At 46.7% G+C, this 22,753-nt stretch overlaps 1 protein-coding gene across 1 annotated transcript in view; it reads left to right on the forward strand.

Annotated features, from left to right (window-relative positions):
* LOC8027559 (glycerol-3-phosphate acyltransferase 1, mitochondrial) overlaps positions 1–22,753 on the forward strand; it is a 108,930-nt gene that overhangs the window by 10,099 nt on the left and 76,078 nt on the right. The window lies entirely within an intron of this gene.

A 22,753-nucleotide genomic window follows, 5' to 3' on the forward strand; every position in this document is an offset into this window, starting at 1 on the left:
GCGAAGGAAAGAAGGCGCAAAAGAGTCCAGTTTTCTTTTAAAAGTTCTATAGCAAATAATTTTTTTTGGCTCCCTATTTTTGTGTTTTTGTGTTTCTTTTCACAGCTTTTACGACGTGCGGTGGATGAAACTCGATTTTAAAATCATTTCATGGTCCCTTTAACCAAATGCTCATACCCGTAATGTATGTTTCCCTTTCTCTATATATACACCTGAGAGGTTTTTAGATTCAAGGGGGGGGGGGGGGTGTCCAAGAAAACTAGGGGGGGTCTAGGGAAATCTCTGGTGAGCTGCTTGGTTGTGGGGTGTTCTAACCACACGCTGAAAAAGCCTATTGACGAAAATTTTGCGAAAGTGGGCTTTTTTCTCACCCCAAAAGTGGCGACTAATCAGTGTGAGAGGACGGCAGCCTTCTAACTTTGAAGAAAAGAGCCACTCACTAATGAAAAATGTGCCGCATTTTTCATTAGCTGCGCACACGGTGAGCCGCACGGTATGTTTCTGCACAGGAACGAACGCCGTAGGCACGACGTACGACACGTAGGCGATGGAGCAACAGTTACATAACAGTAAAAAAAAAAAAAAAAAGTAATTGCAGCGTGGTGCGAAAGCACCAATGTAGAAAAATCTGAATTCTTGCACAAGATCTACCGCCGTGGGCACGGCGCGCGACGAAGCGATGCACGGCGCGCGACGAAGCGATGCACGGAGCCGATGGAGCAACGCGGTCGCGAAGGTCAAGTACGGTAGCGACAAAAACGAATTAAAACACAAAAATATTCCCACGGCACTTCAAAAGCACCTTAGTATAAAAATAGCCCCTAGTTTCGCCGAAAAAGGCCATTTAAAGTTGTAAAATGCTCCTAAACCACGCTGAAAGGTCCGGTCAAACGACACCTGATAAAAAAAGACCTCGAAGATGGGGACTGAGGGCGACCGTAGTGCGCCAATGCCACACAGCTCGCGAGCTCTAATCGAACGCTTACTGCAGTCGATTAACTTGGGAGTTTGGTCTTGTTTAAAGGGGCCCTGCAATCATATTTAAAGGGATTGTCCGGTCAAATTTTGTATTCGAGAAAACAATTGAATATCATTGTTATTGCCTCGAGACCCATCGTACGCGCAAAATCTGAATTTTATATGCCCCTCTGAATGAGTAAATGAATTTGTAGTGCTCCCATCGCTTCCTAGCGTAAACGCGGCTTTCGTTGGCAACATAGAAGCTCTGACGTCACGCAACGCAAAGCGAGCATTCCCGTCTCGTCGTTTGCCTGCGAGTGAACGCCGCAGCGTGCTTCACGTTTTTGTTGCGCTCGACTTGTTTCGTGGATGGGTGGGGGTTTTGTTGCGCGGTTGGGTGCTACAACCACCGGGCAGCACATGCGAGCCAAGACGTGACGTTCCACACTTTTCCGCGAGACGTGCAGTGACGAGCAAAATGGATCGTCCACGTGCGTAGGGACTGGGTTCCCGTCAAGATCGAGATCCCGCTTATGCAGTAATCTCACAGAAGAGAGCTACGAGCTGAGCTCTAAGCGGACAGAAGCCTCGTAAGCTGAGGTGTGATGCTGTGCCAACGATGTTCAACTACGTCCACCCACTCCTCGGCCAAATCAAATCGATCGGTTTGATCATGCGGCGAAACCGAAACCAACAGCTAGGCCATTTGGAACGGTGCTAAAAGTTGTACTTAGCACGCGTGCAGCCTGATTCTGTTTGAACCGCGAGAAAAAAATGGAGCGTGACTACGATTCACCAAGCTCGTCGAAGTGAAGTGACGACATTCATTTGAACGATTCGCCGTTTGCCTTCGACCCGCGGAGATCGCCTCCGAGGGAACGACCAGTAGCCTCATCACCGATCCAGTAGATCCGCCGATATGTGTACCCAAATGCGGCTTCGTGTACCTAGGTGCCGCTTCAAAAAAGAAAAAAAAAAAAAAAAAGGCAATTTGCATTCTTTGTTTTGCAAGAGTGGCCAGCGCAGTTGTGTTTGCGCGAAACGCCATACGTTTGCTCGAAGCTTATGGCTGTTTTCGAGTAATATCCTGCTAAAAGGCGTGACTTTTCTTTTGCACACATTTAGGAACTGCATTAAAAGAAACGTATTTCAGTAGGGTACAGCCTATACCCGTTTTCACCTCAAGAACTGTAGTAAAAAAAGTCCGGCTCCTCGCGGAGCATTACTAATTTCCCTCTTTATGCTGAGAATTGAGATATATGTAGCTGTATTTTAGACTTGATATCTGTTCTCTTATCAAGACGCACACGTTTCAAACGCCAAAAGCACCGCTCCTGCGCTCGACGACCAAATATTGTGAGAGCTACTTCGCGCGGCGTAGGAACATGGAGCAAAACTTCCTTTTTTCTTGAGGTGAAAACGGGTATAGGAGACTATATAATTCGAAACAAAATACAAGACATCCGTCGATCAACGCTTGTTATCCCGACCATCCGACAAACCTTTGCGTTTTGTGACGTCACGCAGCAGCTACGGATGTCAGCCATTGACGCTGGCGAAATTCGGGGTGCAGTTTCGTACATGCTCTTGAAAGGTTTAATTAATAAGGGGAGATCATATATCAAAATAAAAATAACGTTTGTTTATATGAAGGCACCCTCGACGGTAACGAGCGCCAAAACTTAAAGGAGCTGTGCAACAATTTTTGTACTCTGCAGAAATACCGCTTAAAACGGATCCCTAACGTTAATGACCTATGAAACACGCGTTAGTTTTTCACCCCACGCAATAGAAGTCCCAGAAAAAAATTAAAGAAAAACGAGCAGCGTTCCCCCCCTCAACTCGCAGCCAGAACAAGCGGCCACGTGATCTGGAGCCGATTATATGCCGCCAATGTTGATCATAGCCACGCGCTGGGGTTGGCAAAGCGCAGGACACGCGCTGAGTTCCAGACATTGTTATGGCTCGGCTGTTGTCGTCGTTGCAGCGATTGGACACGGGCCACTACCCGAACGCTTCTCGAGCTAGTAATTATCACGAGCCTAAGTCGAGTGCCCACGCAATGCTCGGGTCCAATCTATGAACCGCATTCAAATATCGTCACTTGGGTGTACTGCGATCCCCGAGTTACGTCATCACATTTTGCAAAGGAGAGATTGAATGAAAATGATCGCTTTTGTCCTCGAAATTACACCGCAACAAAGGAGTTTCTTGGCCAGTGGCGTTGCGTGTGAGTATCCTTGAGTCCCAGGTGTGCCAGTAAGCTCGTGTAGAGAGAAAAACATTCCAATTGAATATCGTTGCACAGCTCCTTTAAGTACTTACGGTTTCGACCGACCGGACAATCCCTTTAAAGGGATTGTCCGGTCGAAACCGGAAGTACTTAAGTTTTTGCGCTCGTTGCGTCGAGAGAGCCTTCGTGTAGACAAACAACATTTTTATTTTTATATATGATCTCCCGTTATTAATTAAACCTTTCATGAGCGTATGTACGAAACTGCACTCCCGAATTTCGCCAGTGTCAATGGCTGACATCCGTAGCTGCTGCGTGACGTCACAAAACGCAAAGGTTTGTCGGATGGTCGGGATAACAAGCGTTGGTCGATGGATGTCTTGTATTTTGTTTGAATTATATAGTCTCCTAGGCCAGTGGTTCTTAAATGGGGGTCCGCGAAGCCCTGCCTCATCAGTCAAGCCCGGCAATAAAAGTTTTTTTTTTTTTTTCCAGGTTGAAAAGAAATGTTTCAGTTTTCGGGCGAGTTTTTTTCGTGTAAACGTCAATAAGAGAGGTCAACTTCACACTAGCCCTTAGTTATATCCATTTATTAAATCATTATTATATTTAACCTATACCTCTCCTCTTCTCTCACCACGAACGGGTTCTCCATCATCTCCGCCGATCCACAAGGGGTCCGCGGAACATTGATGGTTGAGTACCACTGTCCTAAGCTGTACCCTACTGAAATACGGTTCTTTTATCGCACTTCCCAAACGTGTGCAAAAAAAGTCACGCCTTTTAGCAGGATATTACTCGAAAACAGCCATAAGCTTCGAGCAAACGTATGCCGTTTCGCGCAAACACAACTGCGGCGGCCACCGATCGAATTATGAGCGCTTGCAAAGCAAAGGATGCAGATTTCGCCTTTGAAGCGGCAACTAGGTACACGAAGCGGTATCTGGGTACACATATCGGCGGATCCACTGGATCGGTGGTGAGGCTGCGGGTCTTTCCCTCAGAGGCGATGACCACGGGTCGAAGGCAATCGGCGAATCGTTCAAATGCATGTCGTCACTTGACTTGGACGAGCTTGGTGAATCATAGCCACGCTCTATTTGTACATGCAGGTCTAACAGAATTTGGCTGTTATTGTTTCCTAGCTGTTGGTTTCGGTTTCGCTGCATAAACAAATTGATTGATCCGATTTGGGCGAGGAGTGGATGGACGTAGTTTAATATCGTTGGCACAGCATCACATATCGGCTTACGAGCCTTCTGTCCGCTTAGAGCTCAGCTCGTAGCTCTCTTCTGTGAGATGATTGCTGCATAAGCGGGATCTCGATCTTGACGGGAACCCAGTGCCTACGCACGGCGACGATCCATTTTGCTCGTCACTGCATGTCTCGCGGAAAATGTGAACGTCATGTCTTGGTTCGCATGTGCTGCCCGGTGGTTGTGGCACGCAATCGCGCAACAAAATTCTCACCCAACCACGAAACAAGTCGAGCACAACAACAAAAACCAAGCACGCTGAGGCGTTTATTCGCAGGTAAACGACGAGACAGAAAGACTCGCTTTGTGTTGTGTGACGTCAGAGCTCCAGTGTTGCCACCTAAAACAGCGTTTACGCTAGAGTGCGATTGGAGCAGTATAAATTCAATTACTCATGCAGAGGGGCTTATAAAATTCAGATATTGCACGTACGATGCGTCTCGAGGCAATAACAATGATATTCAATTGTTTTCTTGAATACAAAATTTGACCGGACAATCCCTTTAAGCGTCTACCTTTTTTGCGGTTTCCACGTCTCTTGGGGTTCGAGCAAGCCAGCGGGCACGGAGAGAGTAACTAAATATCAGTGCGTCATATTTTAACTGGACGACGCGGAAACCTCCTCCAAGGACGAGGGCGACCCGCGTTGCCGAAAGCGCGCAATATGTGAAATCTTTGGTCCTGGGCTGACTACTGGTCAGACACGCTAAAAGCGTTTTTTTCTTTTTTCTTTTTTTTTTTCTTTTTTTTCAGTCGAGATACAAAATATAAGTGTCGCGAACCGTTTCAATTATGTATGAAAGTAGTTTTTGTTCTGTATTTTAGATCAGAAAAAAAAAAAAAAATTCGCTTGCTCTTTATGTTTATACAGCCTTGATGGAGATGCGCCTCAACGGGTAATCGGTCTCTTAGCTGTAGATGAGAAATTTAGCCAGTGCGGTACAACCGCTAACCTGGGATTTTTAACGTGCATCACGCAGTAGTGATCACACGAACGCGTGCCGGTACGAAACTCATCCAGATCGAAACGGGCGGGGGCGTCGGGGATCGAACCCAGGAGGTTCCCAGCGCAAGCTTTCGCTTCACGCTCCGAGCTGAGACGCGTTAGCCCACTCGGCCACTTCCTCCCTTAGATCAGAAAAGAAACAAATGCAGTTTATAAAGTACGGAAACAAGAAATGACCCGTCGACATACCCGCCACCAAGCGGCGGAAAAAAACGGCGCATACTAGAAAAGGCTAGTGGGGTGAGGCGCCGACGAACGGCGAGCGTAGAAAGGTACCGGATGTACGCGGCGGCGCTGCGGTCGTATACCGGCTCGAGGTCCGAGCGTTCCGAAGGCTCTCGGCGCGGCCTTGGCTGGCGATTTTGCCATTTGGCGGTATGGCAGCGCGAAGTGGCTCCTGTTCTGAACTGATATTTACCCCGTGTTTGCTGTCGTTTGTGGCCAATGAAGTGTTATGCCGAATTAGTCCTTAATCGCGCAGTAAATGCAATGCGAGCCGCCCTGGCTGCCTGCTTCATACAGCCTATCCAACACGTGCTGTAGTGGCGCCCTCTCGAGCCGTCGACACGGAGTGCGGCAGCCGTGAGCGCTCGATGAGTTCACTATCCCTCCTCTAGTTCACGGCCACTCATGCCAGGACCTACAACGTCATGAAGGAGGTTATTTTTTGCTTGTATTTGTAATTCTAATTTGCCTATAACTTTTAAAATAAAGCGAAATTTGAGAAAAGAAATTTTTCATTAAGTTACTACGTTCAGTGCGCTCAGGTTCGTGCCAATTAAAAACCAGTCAAAAAGTTGTTGCAGGGCCCCTTTAATAGCGAGTTTGTTTCACGGCACTCAAGCCCACGCCTCGTGCACTCGTGCGAGTGGCACTCGGCACTCGTGCAACTCGCAGCGTGGAGCGGGTTCGTTTCGGCCGGCACTCCAAGAGTAGTTGCACTCTCCGAGTTCGTTTCAGCGCTGGCACCCCACACGTGCATGCACTCTCTGCACCGAGAAAATCGAGCGTGCGCCAAAATACAATCCCGTCGTCATGCCCCGCTCCGGCGAGGGGCGGGAGCAGTCGACAAGGGATCGTCTGCTACAATGTGTCATTCTTAGAGCGGGACCGAAAGGGAAAAAAAAAAAAGTAGATTTTCTGATAGAAATTATGTCCCGCAGGCAACGCAATCAAACGCGAGCTTGGATTGTGAGCGTCTGCTATTTCATGAAGGAAGCAATTGAGAACCCGTGCTTTATTTGCAAGTTTTTAGTCGTTCTGTTGCCGTACAGACGCTGAAATATACCAGTGTGCAAAGTAATGCTCAGAACAAACGTATTAGGGGCCCCCCGAGATGTTTATCACCATCTGTGTGCGGGTGAAAAATTGAACATTTGACGACAAAGATCCCCCAGCAGAAACTTGTGACTGCCTTTAAGCATCCGAGAAAGCTAAACATGGTGACTTTACCCGAGGCTTGGGCAATATCATCATGCTTAACATTTGCCTACGTCAGCTATCATGCCCCGTCGTATTTCGTTTGATGCAGTTCTCGTTCTCGACGCCCTCACCAAGGTTAATAATATCTGATCCACCTGTAATGACGATCGAAATCGAAAGTCCCACGAAATGTTTTGCTGGATATTCGAACAGACCATTTCAGTTGTTCACGCATAATACCATGCTCAAACGGATCAAGCATTTGCGCGGACAGCATCATCAGTTTTCTCCAGTGTAAACCCCAGCTGCTTTGCAGTCAGCTGGTGGCGGAAATTTACGCCGTCTACGACAGCCGAGTGGCTTGAAGTCATCGCAAATGAATACTACGGGTTGCAGCGACCACCGTTTATAGGCAAACGTCGGTAGCGACTGCACTCTCGCATTCCCACCCATCACGCCGAACAGAAAGGCGCTAGTTTCGGTTTGAGGTCGGTACTCTTTCTAGAACATAGATGGCGGCAGCATCAGTCTTCTGCACTCGGTCACTCGGTGGATTTGGAAAATTTGTTTGTTGAGGCCAGTTTTCCGTGCCACACCTCGCGAGTACAACACAGTGCGATGCATTCAGGGAGAGAATTCGAACGGTACCAGTGCGTGTGAAACGAACTCGCTATAAGTATGACGAAAATAATCCCTGGAGAAGGGGAACAAGAGGGACAAAGGACAAACGCAAATCTCCAAACACAGCTAGGTGACTGGTGCGCGACCGAAAAAATCCGCCTGGTCCGGGTATCGAACCCGGGACCTCTCCATTACAGGTGGAGCGCTCTACGTTAGACGTCAGCAGAGCAAACGGGTTTTATCAGCTGCCACCAGTCTAACACCAACAAGGGTGAAGCTTGCAATTTAAGGTTATGATTATAATGCAATTAAATGCAAAGGTGCAAGCGAGCTGGACAAGAATGATGAAAATATCCCCTGGAGAAGGGGAACAAGAGGGACAAAGGACACAAATCTCCAAACACAGCTTGGTGACTGGTGCGCGACCGAAAAAATCCGCCTGGTCCGAGTATCGGACCCGGGCACCTTTGTATTTAATTGCATTATAACCATTATAATCGCTATAAGTAACGTCTTTTGATCGCTGGGCAGCCGAGGTGATTGCGCCGTTCGAGAACTCTAAAGAACGGAGCAAGAAAGGGGAACACAATGATCCCTGCATTTCTTAAACCGTCAATTACCAGTTGCGACAATTGTCCAGGGGCTGCCAAGCAGCGGCAGCAGTTTTGAGAAACTTGGATCGTGTCGAAAGCTGATAAAGAAAAGGGAAGGCGGTGATATCGTCTAATCTTCGAGGGCCCTTCTGGATGGGAGAACGCTTGCTCTATATTTAGTCGTATTGCTATCTGCCGTCCCGGGCCTTGAATGGCGGCTAGACACATGGCAAGTCTTCGTATTGCGAATACATCGTACTGTTTTGCCGAGAGGAGCGACGCTGCTTTGCATACTTTCTTTTTGTAAACGCTTTTTTCCCCTTAAGCCAAAGAATACAACGCGCCTAATGATTTATGTTATAAAGAAAAGCTGGAAATATTGTACAAAAAGAAATAGACAAAACAGCAACAAAAACTTAGATGAGCAACATTTGGAAGCATGTGTTTTTTTTTTTTTTTTTTTATGTCCTCATTTAGACCCGTTTTAGAATGCGCAACACTTGACTGCTTGCCGCTTTTCTATGTGTTGCGTCATCCCAGCACCCTTGTTTTTGCACTTTTTTTTTTTTTCTCGTAAAGCTTTGTTTCTCTCTTCTTTTTTTTTTTTTTCTTTTTTTCCGCAGTGAACGAATTTGTACAGCACTGTAGACTTCTGAGTTGCACAAGTTCAAACAGTGGTAGGGGTCTGCAAAGATGGATGAAGTACTCGCTCCGGCCGCGGTACTACTCGACAACGTCGATGCGTTGCTCTGCCGAATAGCGTGTAGCTAGGGTAAAAAGATCGTTTGCGCGAGTGCACCGCGAGATGGGTGTGCGCAGTGCTCGCTGCTCTATGGCTACCAAGCGTGCGGTACCTTGTGACGCCTTCCGACCGACTGCGCAGCAGTGCAGCTGGTGGGAAGTCACAAGAGAGAACCGGTCTTGTCTCTGTCGGTCATCGTCGAACACATGAGCTGAATCAAGTCTCTTTCCAAGAAAAATAAGCACTACTCCCCGTTACATCAGTTTTTTTTTTTTTTGCCAATCCGTTGAATTGTATCAATGCACTCAAAAGATCTCGCCGGCATTTCCGATAAAAAAAAAAAAAAGCATAGGGCAGATCATTTTGAAACTCTCGTTTCCGCGATCACCTTTTTGTGGCAATGCATACACTCGGCTACACAAAAGCTTGTTTTTGCATAATATTTATGTTTTCGGCAGGCGTTCCAACTGTCGACAAAATGAGGCGAGCAATTGGTGCGGGAGGGGGAACGTCCGAAGGCTGGGATATCACGCTCGTTGCTTTTGATGGACTCCATTCAGCCTGAGCCTTCTCCGGGGTCATCCGGTGGGAGCTGGAAGCGCGAGCTCGCATTCCCGTGCTCATTACTCCTCCGATAGTCTTGTGTCATCGTCGCGCGAAACCGACGCAAAAAAGGGTCAACTTGTGAGCGTCCGGTTCACGACCTTTAGATCGTTTGCATTAGAAGACAGTCGTTCGTAGTTTGGGAAGAACATTGTTTAGACATCGCGGTGCCAAGCCGTGGTGTCAGGTGACGTGACGTCGGGGTGTCCATGACGTCACTCCGGTGCGGTGGCGCTGTTGTCGGTAAGGCGCATGGGCTCACGCTTCACTTCGATCTGATTCGTGTGCCCGCACCTGGTGTGGGCAAGCGCTGACATCGGTTGGAACACCGGTTCAATTTTCCCGCTCAATTTGGCTTGACCAAATGACGTGTGACGCGACCTGCATTGGTGTGTGCCCGCTATATTTCGCGGGGAAATGCAGGGACGGGGGACCAATATCTGGGAGCATACATTTATTCTCATTTTGTAACATCTTATAATCTGCGTCCACATAGGCCAATGTGGCTTAAGTGGGCACGAATCGCCTCAGCCAGGTTGTGGTAAAAGATGGGAGGTGGAACGGCAGGCGAGAAGCAAATCATCTGGAAGTCAGCGTTGCAGAGGTGTCCTAAGGCGAATTGCTCCTCTTTTTTGTATTTTTCTAAAGAAACGAAAAACTACCCGCTGCTTACTTGCTTTTGGAGTGGGAGTCGTATGGAAAACTGAAAAAAGAAAAACTTTTTTTATTTAAGAAACAAAAACAAGAAATAGAGGAGTGTTTTGGAAAGTGCCTGTGCATCTTTGTCATATTTTGTCGTCCTGTCTCAGTTCTAGCGGCCGTTCCTGGCGTCGATCAGACTAAAGAAATCCTTGCCAACGCCCTCACAAATATTTTCCCTTAAATATTTCTCTTTCCTCCTGTTCCGCGGTTGGTTGGCGCGTAGCACGTCACCAAGTTACGCGAACCTCTTCTCCAGACTACTGTTCCTCCCCGCGATCGGAAGAGACCCTTGTCCCTTAAAGCTCTCCCCCTCTCCTTTCCCGGCCGACGACGCCATTTTTGAGCTAGCGCGCTTTAATGCTTTTTTTTTTTTTTTGTTTTATTAAGTACGGTCGCATTATTTTTGTTTTTGAGCTTGGGATATCTACTTCCTATACGTCTTTATTCGGTCTAGAAAGCTGCAGTAGTAGTTTCTGGAGAAAAATTTCATTACAAGCGGGATTAGCAACGGGTTCCCAGATAACAAATATTCAAGGCGAACGCCTTGTAGATCCATGGTAAAAAAGGAAAACCTCTTACCGGTTTGTCTGTGTCATGAACACGTAAAAAGGGGCAAAAAAAATAAATAAATAACGCGCCATTTTAGCATTTGACAAATTAACTCGCGTACCAAATTCAGGAGAACTTTGGATGTGGTGATACCCGTGTTGAGGTAATAACGGACTGCGAACGAACGACCAAATGAGCTTGTAGCACCCCCCCCCCCCCCTTCCCCCTTTCCCCGATTATAGACGATTGCTAAGGGTGTCTGGGCGTCGCCATGCGTGAGCGACTTCATCTGCACACAAATGACGCATTTGACGCGTTGAAAACTTGAGTGCAAACCAACGCACAACACCAGAAAATAGGATGTTCACAAAATACGGTTTGAATGGCTCGAACGTGGTTCCAACTTCGGAGCCAGTCGAAAATCGAAGCCGTCTTTTTTTTTTTTTTTTTTTTTTTAATACATTGCTCGTGCTCCGCGCCGGCCGTTGGCCCCTGCCGGTAGTGGCGGACGCCGGGCGAACAAAATCTAGCTCGCCTAGATGGGCGGGCGAACAGCCCGTGGCCCGAGTTCAGACCGAGCTCCCGACCTGCATGCGCAGCTGCGAGCATGCAACTCGTTTGTTCCGGAAAAATTCTGCGCCATCTATGAGGAAAGGCTACAAGTAAATCGCGGCTGAATCCCCTTTAAAAGCCTTCACAATGTACTCCTTGAAAGAATCGCCAAACCAGTGCACGCCGATGGGCACGCGAAGAGCCCAGATCGCGAGCTGATTTAAAGGAGTTCGTTCGGAAGGTCTATAGCTTTAACGTGGCCGTAAAACGAGGCTCTAATTCGTGCGAAATAGAACTTGGTCATACATACTCCGAGTGAGCCAATGACTATCTGTAGGCAAAAAAGAAAATTGGACCCAAGATTCATCAAAATACTTACGGAAAAGACATTCCTAGATTTAATAATGGCCCGAAACTTAATTAAGGCGTCACGTGGTGACGTTACACTAACCAGTCTTGCCATTTCTGGGGTACTTTTATCCAGTAGAATTTACTCAACAAGTTATGCTAGTTTTTGGTAGCGTTTCCTGGGTGAACAAAGTCGTGAAATCAGGTTAAAAATGGAATATTTGAGTGCGTATTACATGGCATAAAAAGGCACATCGCAATAGTCCCACAAGAATACATTTGCACAAATTAATTTCTGTAAAAGTGGCTGGTGATTTAGAGCACTTACAAATAAATCAACACTGCTCTGACTGGAGGTTATTTGTAGTGGCTACAGAACGACAGAAAAAAAAAAAATCGAAAACAGGCAAACTAAACTCTTGTCATGCATTGGAAAAAGCAGCAAACATAGACCAATCTCACTAAGGCTTCCACGCATGCGTGACGCCGCAATAACTAGTGCACAGTTTAACTGAGAATAGAAACCCCCGTCTTTAGCGCGAGCTTTCTGCCCTTGCTAACACAAGTGTGAACGCGCAGGCACGCGCAACCAAAGCACTGCGGAAGCCAGCGAGCTTGCGCTGAAGGCGGAGCTTCTAGTCTCAGGCAGGGACTGAAACTGAAAAAAATATAACATTTCGGGTACGGTTACCGTTTCCTGTTAATATCGGTTTCGTTTCGGTTTTTTTACTGTTTTAATTTCTACGGTTTCGGTTACCAGTCACACGTTCCTAGAAACCGTTTTTTTTTTGGTTTCTTCAGTAATTTTTTTTTTTTTTTAATGCTAGATAGCCGTATTATAATAAACGCTTTAAAGTAGTCCCTGATATCCAACAACGGGATATACTCAATATAAAGGACTCAAACACGGCTTAGTACTTCTAACGGGTCAAAACTTGCACACGTTTCTAGCTCCAACACTTGTTCACTATATACAGGGTGTTTCATAGAACTCGGGCCAAATCGCTCCTGCGAAAACTGCTAATCGCAACGAAAAGCGACTTTTGTCGTTATGGTCCCGGGCCAGGGGCCCATATAGACGCTTTACACACGCGCCAGATTGAGCCGCCATAGCCGCCCTTCTCTTGTCTTACCGAGATGCCGAGCCACTGAAGCGGGCGTTGACGGGTCTTCACAAGGGCCTATGCTGGGCACAAGAACACGGTAGCTTCTAAAATGGCAATAACCTGTCCTGCTGTGGTAATGATGAAGTGAAGCGAACGGAATAAGAGGGAACAAAAACTGAAGGTCAGTTATGGCGGCGCCCATGCACAGCTGCTGTAAAGCGTCTATAGGAAAATTATTAAAGTCCGGGATAATTAACATGTGAATTATTTTTGCGTAATTAACTTTTTTAATATTGTGTTTAAGGGCATGATTTCAATTAGCAAATTCTTCAGCATCATCAAAAACCACTAAATCAACAAATTGCAGAACGATAGAAGGCACGCGAAGCATTTTACGGTTTTCTGAAAAATGACAAATTCGCCGGGTTTTTAACTTTCGGTTTGATAGATAGTGCAACCCTGAGTGCAAGCAACGTCTGCTGCGCTGGCATCGCGCGACGCAGCAGAGGCCGGTTGCACCATCTCTCCACGGGGTGCGGTGCTGCCGGGGCCGAGATGCGCTCCGATAGTAAACCGAAACTTAAAAACCCGGCGAATTTGTGCGGTTTTTCAGAAAGCCGTAAAATGCCTCGCGTGCGTTCTATCGTTCTGCAATTTGTTGATTTACTGTTTTTCGACGATGCTGAGCAACTTTCTGATTGAAACCATGCCCTTAAACACAATATTAAAAAAATAATTACGCAAAAATGTGTCGTTTTGGCCACCCGGGACCAAAACGACACAAACCTTGTTTTTTGTTGCGATGAGTTGCGATGAGCGATTTGGCCTGAGCTCTCTGAAACACCCTGTATATTTGCATTATATAGTTTTATACCCGAGCATACATACATATCCCCGCTACTCGGCGATCATCGCATTCTATATAATGAAAATAAATACCGCTACTTTGTTGCTTGGCGGCGTTTGTAAACGACCCTCAGAAAGTTCCCACTGGGTGATGGAAGAACCATTCGCACCTTCTCGTCGCTATAGTTTGTTGTAACCTAAGATATGCAAAAGAGGCTTCGCCCACGATGAAGGATGGAGCAGAAGTTAGCCCCCTTCTAGTTAAATACCGTTAAGCGGAATAAAGCAATAAAACTGCGAGCTGGGCTGGTTAGTAAAAGTCAAACATATTGTAAATGCAATAGCGCAAAACAAGGAAGGCGGAACGAACAACAGAAGAAGCTGTAAAAATATGTCCTGTGTTCTTGGTTCCTCTCTCTAGTCTTCATTGTTGTGCGGTGTTACACCTACGTCATGTTTGATATTTCTAAGCAAGCGCATGCGGTTATAGAAGTGCACGTTTCTCGCGGTCCGATTCTGTGACGCAAGAAAAATTGTGCATTTATATAGTAGCGCCATTTTTCTCCAGGGTTGGGAGGCGCAGCTTCACCTACAGGTGGGTTGCAACAAGGGATGTTACGAACTTTAGTCGAATCGGGTTTTTACGTCAAAGCTCAAGTTTCGACTGGTTCGACGAACCTTTGAACTTTAAACCAGGTTCTACAAGGTTCGACATTGTGGACAATGTGGTTAGACTTTTATACAAGCACGCCCAGGTATAGAAAAAAAATGTTTTTAGGGAATAGGTTGTTTTATTTCATAAACCTAGTTACAATCAACGGAACATATTTCTGATAACTTAAAAGTTAGTAACATAATTTATTCTTGCGATATTACCAAAACAACCAAACAGTTCTGCCCTTACTAGAAGTAGAATGTTTGACCTGATCATTTGGTCATCACCAGCCAATCCAAAGCTTACTGAGTCAGCACTTCGCGCATACGCATAACGGTCGAACCCTAGTCGAACTTTCCAATAAAAGTTCGAAAAAGTCGAACCTGGTCGAACTCGAACCTCAGCCAGTTCGCGGCATACTTAGTTGCAGCGCACATATGGCATTAAATAGGAACTCCGATAATTTTTATAGTCTTCAATTTGACTGGAAATTGGCAGTCCGCATCAATAACCCTTTCTCTATTGATAGCCAAAATATTTTATATAAAAATAAAATAAAAATAAAATTCCTTGAAGTTATTAAATTTTTAAGGAACACCGGCTGCGAGGGTTCCAGGAGGCTGGAACCCTCGCGGCCGGTGTTCCCAGTGAGCAAGTTTCATTGCTCTCTGGGAACAATGAAATATCCTTACTTTTCCCTACCCGCGTACGTCACCGGCGGGCAGGCGGACGAGCGACCCGGGCAGTCGCGACTCGCGAAGTGACTTTCTGGGCGCCAGCGATCGAGATTATTTTTTCGCAGCTTCAAGGGTGAAAGAGTCTTTGCAGCAGGTAGCAATTTGTGCTCCGCGGTAGATTATAGAAGCAATGTCGGGGAAAAATCTCTTTTTTTTTTTTACCCTTGTTTTTGTGGGAAAAAAGAAGGAAAAAAAATGCTCCCCGGCAACAGTGGAGGCCAGCACGTCAAGGTGCTTCTGCGCGGGCTGTGTGCCGAGAGAACTAGTGTCACGTGAAACATTTACTTCATAGCCGCGTGCTGCGAGTTGGGTATCCTTCTGCAGCTGGAGCCGCTTCAAGAGCGGCTAGCGCAAACACAAGCGGACTGTGCCTACTATGACATCCGTCCAAAGAGGAGCACTAATAATAGTACCGAGAAAAATAGTGCACATTCTAGCACTGTAGTCGACATTTGGCGCAGTCACATTTGTTGCTCACAATTGCTTGAGTGTTTTTTTTTTTTTTTTTCATAAACATTACATCCGTTTTGGACATGGAATCTAGCTCGGTCTACTCTCGGAGTTCCACTCACGCGGCCGATCTGTTGAAGTCGAGGAGTGAAACGTCCAAACAAAGTTCAAGTCTGAGTTTAGCCTCTATACCAGGCACCTTACTATTCGTGCCTGGTATAGAGGTTTAGGAACGAGGTGTTGAGCTCCATTATATATGCTAGAGCCGTTGCCTGGTTTAAGTTGTCAGATGGTTGCCGTGCAATATTCTCTCGCAGAAGAGGAGGTGAAAACGTTTTCATTTTATTATATGACGGAGAAATGTTCTATGGGGCTAAAAAGGTTTTAAGACCATGAAAATAAATAATGTCGCATGTAAATTTACAACTGATGGACACTGTGCAAAACCAATACTTTTTTTTTTTAATCTTGTATAGAATTATTTTTTTCCCATGTGCACTGGTGGATGAGTTTGAATGCTTGGCATTCTATTCCGACAGTAAAAAGGAAAAAAAAGAGAGAAATATGGGTACAAATTGTTTTTAGCAACTTTTAGTACTTTACGCACTAGTGTATCTTCAAACTAATATTCTTTATTTCAAGATAGTGTATTTGTGTATTTTAGACGCCATTCATTGCACCTTGATGTTCGACCTGGTGGTGGTGGAGCTCTTTTAATTGTCATTTTAGCACAATGTTCAGGAACCTGCCATCTGGCCTACACGAATGTAGCTCATTCCATTGTATCATTGTTTACGACAACCCCACTCCACATGTGTTAGGTAACAACCCAGCACTCGCATGTTCACCGCTTTGGAAGGCGAGCAAAGTACGTGCCACACCCACAAACGCTAAAAATGGCACCGACCAGAAGCGCTTTTCTGGAAGGGTCTATAGATATTTTGCTAAATTACTTATGTACCAAGGAGCATATTCATGGCTACAAAAGCAGTTGCGCGCGCTGGCGTCTGCAACCGAAACTTTTCTAAAGAAAATCTAAAGCAAATGGTACGTTCCTTCAGGTGGTAACACGAGCATGTATGGCACCTTTACCCACATTCCGAGCATTCTCCTTGGTGCTTAAGTAATTTATCAAAAAAAAAAAAAAAATGTATTGCGTGACTTTTCGACTTTTCTTCGCCAGCGTAACTGCTTGCTTCTGATCGAAGGAGAATGAATTTGCGAGCGATTTCACGACACTAGCGAGCCGCGGCTTGAGCGTACCGAGTTGCAAAAATGACTTTTTCTTTTCTTTTTTTTTCAAAATCCTAATTGATATTTTTTCTTTTTACTTTCTCATACTTAAGCACGTAGGCCAAGGTCATACTTTGCCCAACTAGAGATTATTATGAAATTCAGATGGTACGAACGCCCCTGTTCTCTCGCTGTTTGACGCGAGAAAGATGGGCGCGGGCGTACCCGATTGCCGGCCGCGCGCCTCGCTATCCGACGGGGACGTCACTTTGGACGGCGGAGAAAACTGGGGAAAACCTAGGGAGAACGATGTTTCGGCAGCGAACAAAAATATCACCTTTTCCATTAACTAGAGTGAATCTGGGGGAACGAGATAGCATTTCGGAATCAGGAAGCCATCCATATTCAGGTGATACCTTTGGATTAGGTAGCTGAAAAAATCGGCGGAGCGTAGTGCAATACTTCGCGCTCTCAATCTTTGCTCAGCACGTCCTCTTCCATACTTCCTTCCCCTTTCACTGCCTTGGTCGTATTATCCCCCCTCGCCGTTTATGCGGGGTTTGGGGGGGGGCTAAGATGATTCTTTCTTGTAGAAAACCGAGGCCATACCTCAGAGGTGGAGTTGAGAGCTACAAACCGACAAACACTTAAGGGGGGCAACTATTCTAAAATTAGAAGAATTTGCATCTCGTCAACTTTACGTTGTTTATCGTGTCCCGGAGGATAGAGAAAACATCTCCATCATTAAAAATGTCGTGATTCCGCTGCATAATCGCAAAGCAAAAGTCGAGCTTTTCCCCCCACCTGCAGCCGCATGTGACAGCCGAAGGAACTACAGCGAGAAGATTACGTGACTTCGCTCGGCTCTAAGCTGCAGCATAACGCCCGCTAATGTCAGCAGGGAGAGGGAGAGGAAGCGTCCTCCGAGAGAGCACACGGGAATCTACACGGCACCCCGAATTACGTCACTAGGAGTGACCCTGAAGAATGGGAATGAGTTGAGGGGTGGCAGAAACGCCAATATTTATCTTTTTTTTGACACAACTACTAGGACACGCAGGCGAAATCGTTGTTCTGTTCTTTACTTCCGAAGTTTCAGAGGGCAACTTCCACAAATTTTTGACCGAAGTCCGGAAATGGTTCAAGGACGAACGACAGAGTCACATACGAAATGAATAGCAGGTTTTGTTTTCCGCCAGCTCTGCATGATGGTCAATTTACCTCGTTTCTTCATACTGGCTACTGCAGGTTAGGAACATCGGTGGTTCCGAAGGAACCGAGTTGGATGAACATCTCAGAATTCTAACTTATTAGTTAATGCCTTGAAGGGCACACTTGCTTAATACATGTAGCACGTTTAGGAGTTCGGCAGATTAGGAAATAGGGGCTTTTCATTATAAGGTCGACCACTGATTCCAACTAAGTATTCTTCATCCTAAATTTAGATTGAACGGAAAGACATTACAAGATGCACCATTCGCTGTCGATAACTCTCTCAAATGGCCACGACATTTCAAGATCTCTCCTCGAGGTCATTCTTGAGAAGTACTAATATTTTGATTTTTCGGTTAATATCGGTTACCGGTAAATAATTTACGGTAACGGTTGTAACAGATTTCAAATAACGGTTTCGTTACGGTTACTGAAGAAATTTCGTTCCTAAACGGTTTTCGGTTTCGGTTACGGTTTGAGTCCTTGGTGTCAGGGTGAACGGAGTACAGCTCATGCCGTCTCGTGCCCTGCTGGCGCAGATCTTCAGAGCGGGGTCGTCGCTCGTGCAGAAAGACTACAGTTCCCGAGATGCATGGCGCCTGCGGTGGCATAGACAAACTAGCTGCTTTTATCAGCGTTCTATTTCTCATAAATTACATTCCTGTCTTAAGGCCCCTACACACAGTTGCGTTTGAGAGCGTTTGACTGCGTTGCGGCTGCGTTGCGGCTGCGTTGCGGCTGCGAGAAACCACGACATCCACGCTTATGTCTCGTGCCAAGCTATTCCTTGAATTGAATTCCACGCTTCGTACGAAACACAGATGTGCCGGTCAGTCGCTTTCGTTCCTCGACGCAACGCAGTCAAATGAACTCAAACGCAAATGTGCTTAGGAGCCTTCAGGGGCACGTTAAAGACCCTCCGAACCTTTAAAAAATCGACAAATCAGCTCGCGATTTCGGCTCTGCGCGTGCCCATCGCCGTGCGCTGGTTTGTCGATTCTTTAAAATGAGTTCATTCTGGGCCCGTTTGCTCGGAGCCGGTTAACTTTAACCTCGGTAAAAATTCAACCGCATTTCCCTACGAGGGGGAATGTTAGGTCACGTAACCGGGCAGGGTAAGGACGGCGGGGAAACACGGCGGCGCTCCTGCGAGCGAGCGCGGCTCGCTTTCGAACTACTAGGGAGTTTTTGTAGACCGCGTTTCCCCCTCCGCTAAGACCTCTGGCGGCCATAGCTTCATTTCAGACAGCCATACATTTGAAAATTTTCGAAAGAAAGGTTAATTTAGTTTCACTTTACCCAATATCTGTACCACGAGCAACAAAAAGTGTTTCTTAAGCTCAAATGTATGCCGCGCTGCCTCGCGAAAACCCGGTAGCACGTGACATGAAGGGGCTTTGGCAGCGCGCGTTCTTGGGTCTCCCCTTTTCGGGGACTTTTTTCACGAAAACCACTTACATTCGCTACAACCAGTAGGTCACACCAGCTACCACCCCATAATGAAACACGGAACTATCGCTCATCTAGCCCTCGTCAAACTTGGCTAGGTACTCCTAGGTACCTATAGTAGGGAAGTTCGATTAAGTTTTAACTTCGGTTAAGGTTAACCGGCTTCGTGCAAATGGACCCTGAACGTCTGTCACGTGCCCCTAACAAGAGTATTACAGCTTCAGGTCTGATATTCACCATCGGTAGACGGATGCTTTTTTTTTTCCTTTTCCCCTGTAGCCTGCATTAGCCTCAGTCATGGTTTAAATGGCCTCTCCTTTTCTAGCGGTATTCTGAAAATGTGTTTGGGTAACGTGACGTAAAGTTGTCCAAATCTGCCTCTCCCCAAATCGTCCAAACTCTATAGGGTTCAACGTCCCATGTGTTCAGCCGGCTCTGCTGTAGATTTGTGTTACCGGAGGCATTGAACGGGACGTATTAATTTAATAAAAAAAATAAATAAAGATTACAGCGCAAACCTTCAGTTCATGTCGCCCAAAAGCATGTCTTTCCTTTTTTTTTTTTTTTTTTTTTTTCCCCGCTTTTCGTCGAGGGACGCTGCCATTGTGCGAGCGGGCTGTTTTTCGCAACGTGGAGTGTGAACGAACTCGGAAGCGTTCCGTTTCTGTCCACTTTTATCTCTGGATCTGTCTTGGGGCTAAGAAAAAGGCAGCTGGACAGTTGCGGGGGTTTAGATTGTGAAGCTGGACAGGCAGCGTCCTCAGCGGTCCGTGGTGTTCGCAATGTTTGTACTGACAAGACACGAGATAACAACGTTTTGTCGGGGAAGGCACGCTTCTCAACCCTCCACCTTTGGAGCTGTGTGATGGTTATGCGATTATGTCGTACGGTTACCTTTTGTCAAGCGAGAGCTAGTTATCCCACAAACCTACCTTAATTTCGCTTTTTTTTTTCTTTGTTTTCGTTGTGGCGTTGTGTTTTTGATGATTCACCCCCTTTTGTTTTGGACTGGTGTGGAGGCTGACTGCTTTCTGGGTTTTTGATCCGCATATATTGAGTGCCGCAACTGAGTGGTGTTTGTCTCTGTGGCTTAGTGAACCGCAACCGTTCTCTTTAAATTTATACCGTTATCTTGTTTTGCTCAGACTGCATCAGGTCGATGGCAATACTTGGAAGTTGAAAACGCCTGCGGTCCAGTTTTCGAGTGCGCGTAGTACGTTTACTGACTTACTAAGGAGGGAGTTGAGCGAAGTAGGGAACCGAGATTAATCAACGCGACTTACAAGTTACCATGCCGTAAATTACCATCCATTTCAGATTAATCAACGCAACTCACATGCCGCAAATTACCATCCATTTCAATCAATTTTATTTCCTCTCCATCTGAGAGGGGAAGGCAAGGGAAAAAAAACAGCATGTCGCTTCTTGACGAGGCCCCCGCCTCCCCTTTACAGTGGAAAGCACTTCTTTATAGCATCTCTGCGAACTTGACTTGCAGATTGGAAATCGCACTGTACTGGCGAACTCAGTCGAAGGAAACTGAGTTCGCACTCAACGCGTAGTTTGACTTGATGGATTACCGTGTCTGACAGCCTTTCAACAGTCAGTTGTTCGTCTCTGTGCAGCGTGACGTCCTCCTCTGAGCAGATAAGAGATAGTTCCAGGCACGCCGATTGACTGCGCTGCTCCGCGGACTTAGAAGTGGCTGTGCAATGATTTTCGGACTTTGGCCAATTAACCGCGGGAATTAATCTGTGTCACCTCCGGAACGAAGGACAGAAGACCTCGTTTTCTTGCGCCCGCTAGTTCCTCTCGATTCCCACGTCTTGTTTCCAGTGACGTACTCTGGGGGACCACCATGGTTTCCCGTTTGGTTCTCTCTTCAAATCTCCCAGTCGCTTCCTCCGTGATTGTTGACTCTGCAAGGATTAGCATCACCGAAGGTCGTGGAGCGAGCGATCGAAACAAGAGACGGTTCGCCACGGGGCTGATGACGAGTGTAGCAGCAGAGGGGGACAGGTTTTGTTGACTTCCGCGTGTCTCCCTGAAGACGTTTCACGATAGTTCCCGTAACCGCCACACGCGGCTGCAGATCGGCACATAATTAGTTTTTTTCTTTTACTGTTACTCAGCGGAGTAGCAGTGTTTTGGGGCAAGGTAGTTCGTTTTTTCTCACTTGTGCCTAAATAAAAAATATAAGAAAATGAAAGACGTTTACAGATCTCTGTAACTCGAAATTAGAGTGCAGCTCTTGAGGAGGAGGAGGGGAAGGTTCGGAGGGGAGGGGATGCTCCTCCGTATCCTCTCCTCCTCCCTTTCCTCCTCCTGCGTACCGTCCCCTTCTCCCACAGTTCCCCCCTAAATTTAGCCGGGGAAAATGACGTCACATGACTTGGTGTTACGTCACCTATGAATAAATTCAGTTCCTCTGCTAGATTTGGCGGAAAAATTGACTTCACGTGACCTCAACACCGATTCAGTTCTCCGCTAAATGTTTAGGTCACGTGACGTCAATTTTCCCGCTAAATCTAGCGGAGAAACATAATTTCTCCGCTAAATTTAGCGGGAAATTGAACTAGTGTTGAGGTCACGTGACGTCAATTTTCCCTTTAAATTTAGCGTGGTTACGCCGACCCCGACGCCGCGAAACACAGAAAGGGCGCCTAAGAGCTGCGCTCTAAAAAACTACAAACTGCAAATTCTTTTAGCATCAAAATCGTTGCGCTACCCTTTTAAGTTGAGTGGATGGTTATTTCCTAGGAGGTTTTCTGAGTTACCCCGTGGAGGGAGCTTGACGGACAGCACAAGGGCAGACAAGTGGAAAGGGGGGGGGGGGGGGGGGGGTGTAGCGACGCGTTTTAGAGCTTTTCGAGTGGGACAACTATTTATGCGAGTCCTTTCGTTCCCAGAGTTATCAGGCGGCGGCGGGTGCTGCTGTCTGTTGCTAGCCGCAGTGCTTCGCCGGTCGGGCTTCACTGGGCTCGCTCCTTCAGGGACTCGAGTTGGTTGCAGCCGCTATCGCCCCCCGTCTTATCGTCTGCCAAAGATGCCCTCTTTTCCCCGAATGGGGGAAAAAAAAGAGAATCTTCCAGAGTTCTGTTCACGTAAACACAAACTCGTCTCCGGCGACGACGAGTCGTCCGTACTCATTATGGGGGGCGAAGACTCGTTGTGCGATTGTAGGAGTCGAACCTCGACATAGCCCTCCCAGAGGTCGATCTGAAGCGTTGCGCGCGAGCGGTTCGGCTGTCTGTGCTCCACTTTGCGAACATCTGCCTGCGCGTGGGCGGGATCGGGGTTAGTCCATCCGCCAAACCGACGCATCATTCGCACTGCGCCGACCTCACCGTTGCTTGGTTACACGAAGCCTTCTGATTTCCGTATCTAGGGTTCCGTGTTTGCGAATAAATTCAAATTCGCCGGTACATTTTTCGTCAATTGGAATTTATCCGAAAAACGCAGAATTTCCAAGTCACGA

This window comes from Ixodes scapularis, unplaced genomic scaffold (assembly GCF_016920785.2).
Source record: "Ixodes scapularis isolate PalLabHiFi unplaced genomic scaffold, ASM1692078v2 PGA_scaffold9__187_contigs__length_104089568, whole genome shotgun sequence".
In the NCBI taxonomy this organism is placed as follows: domain Eukaryota; kingdom Metazoa; phylum Arthropoda; class Arachnida; order Ixodida; family Ixodidae; genus Ixodes; species Ixodes scapularis.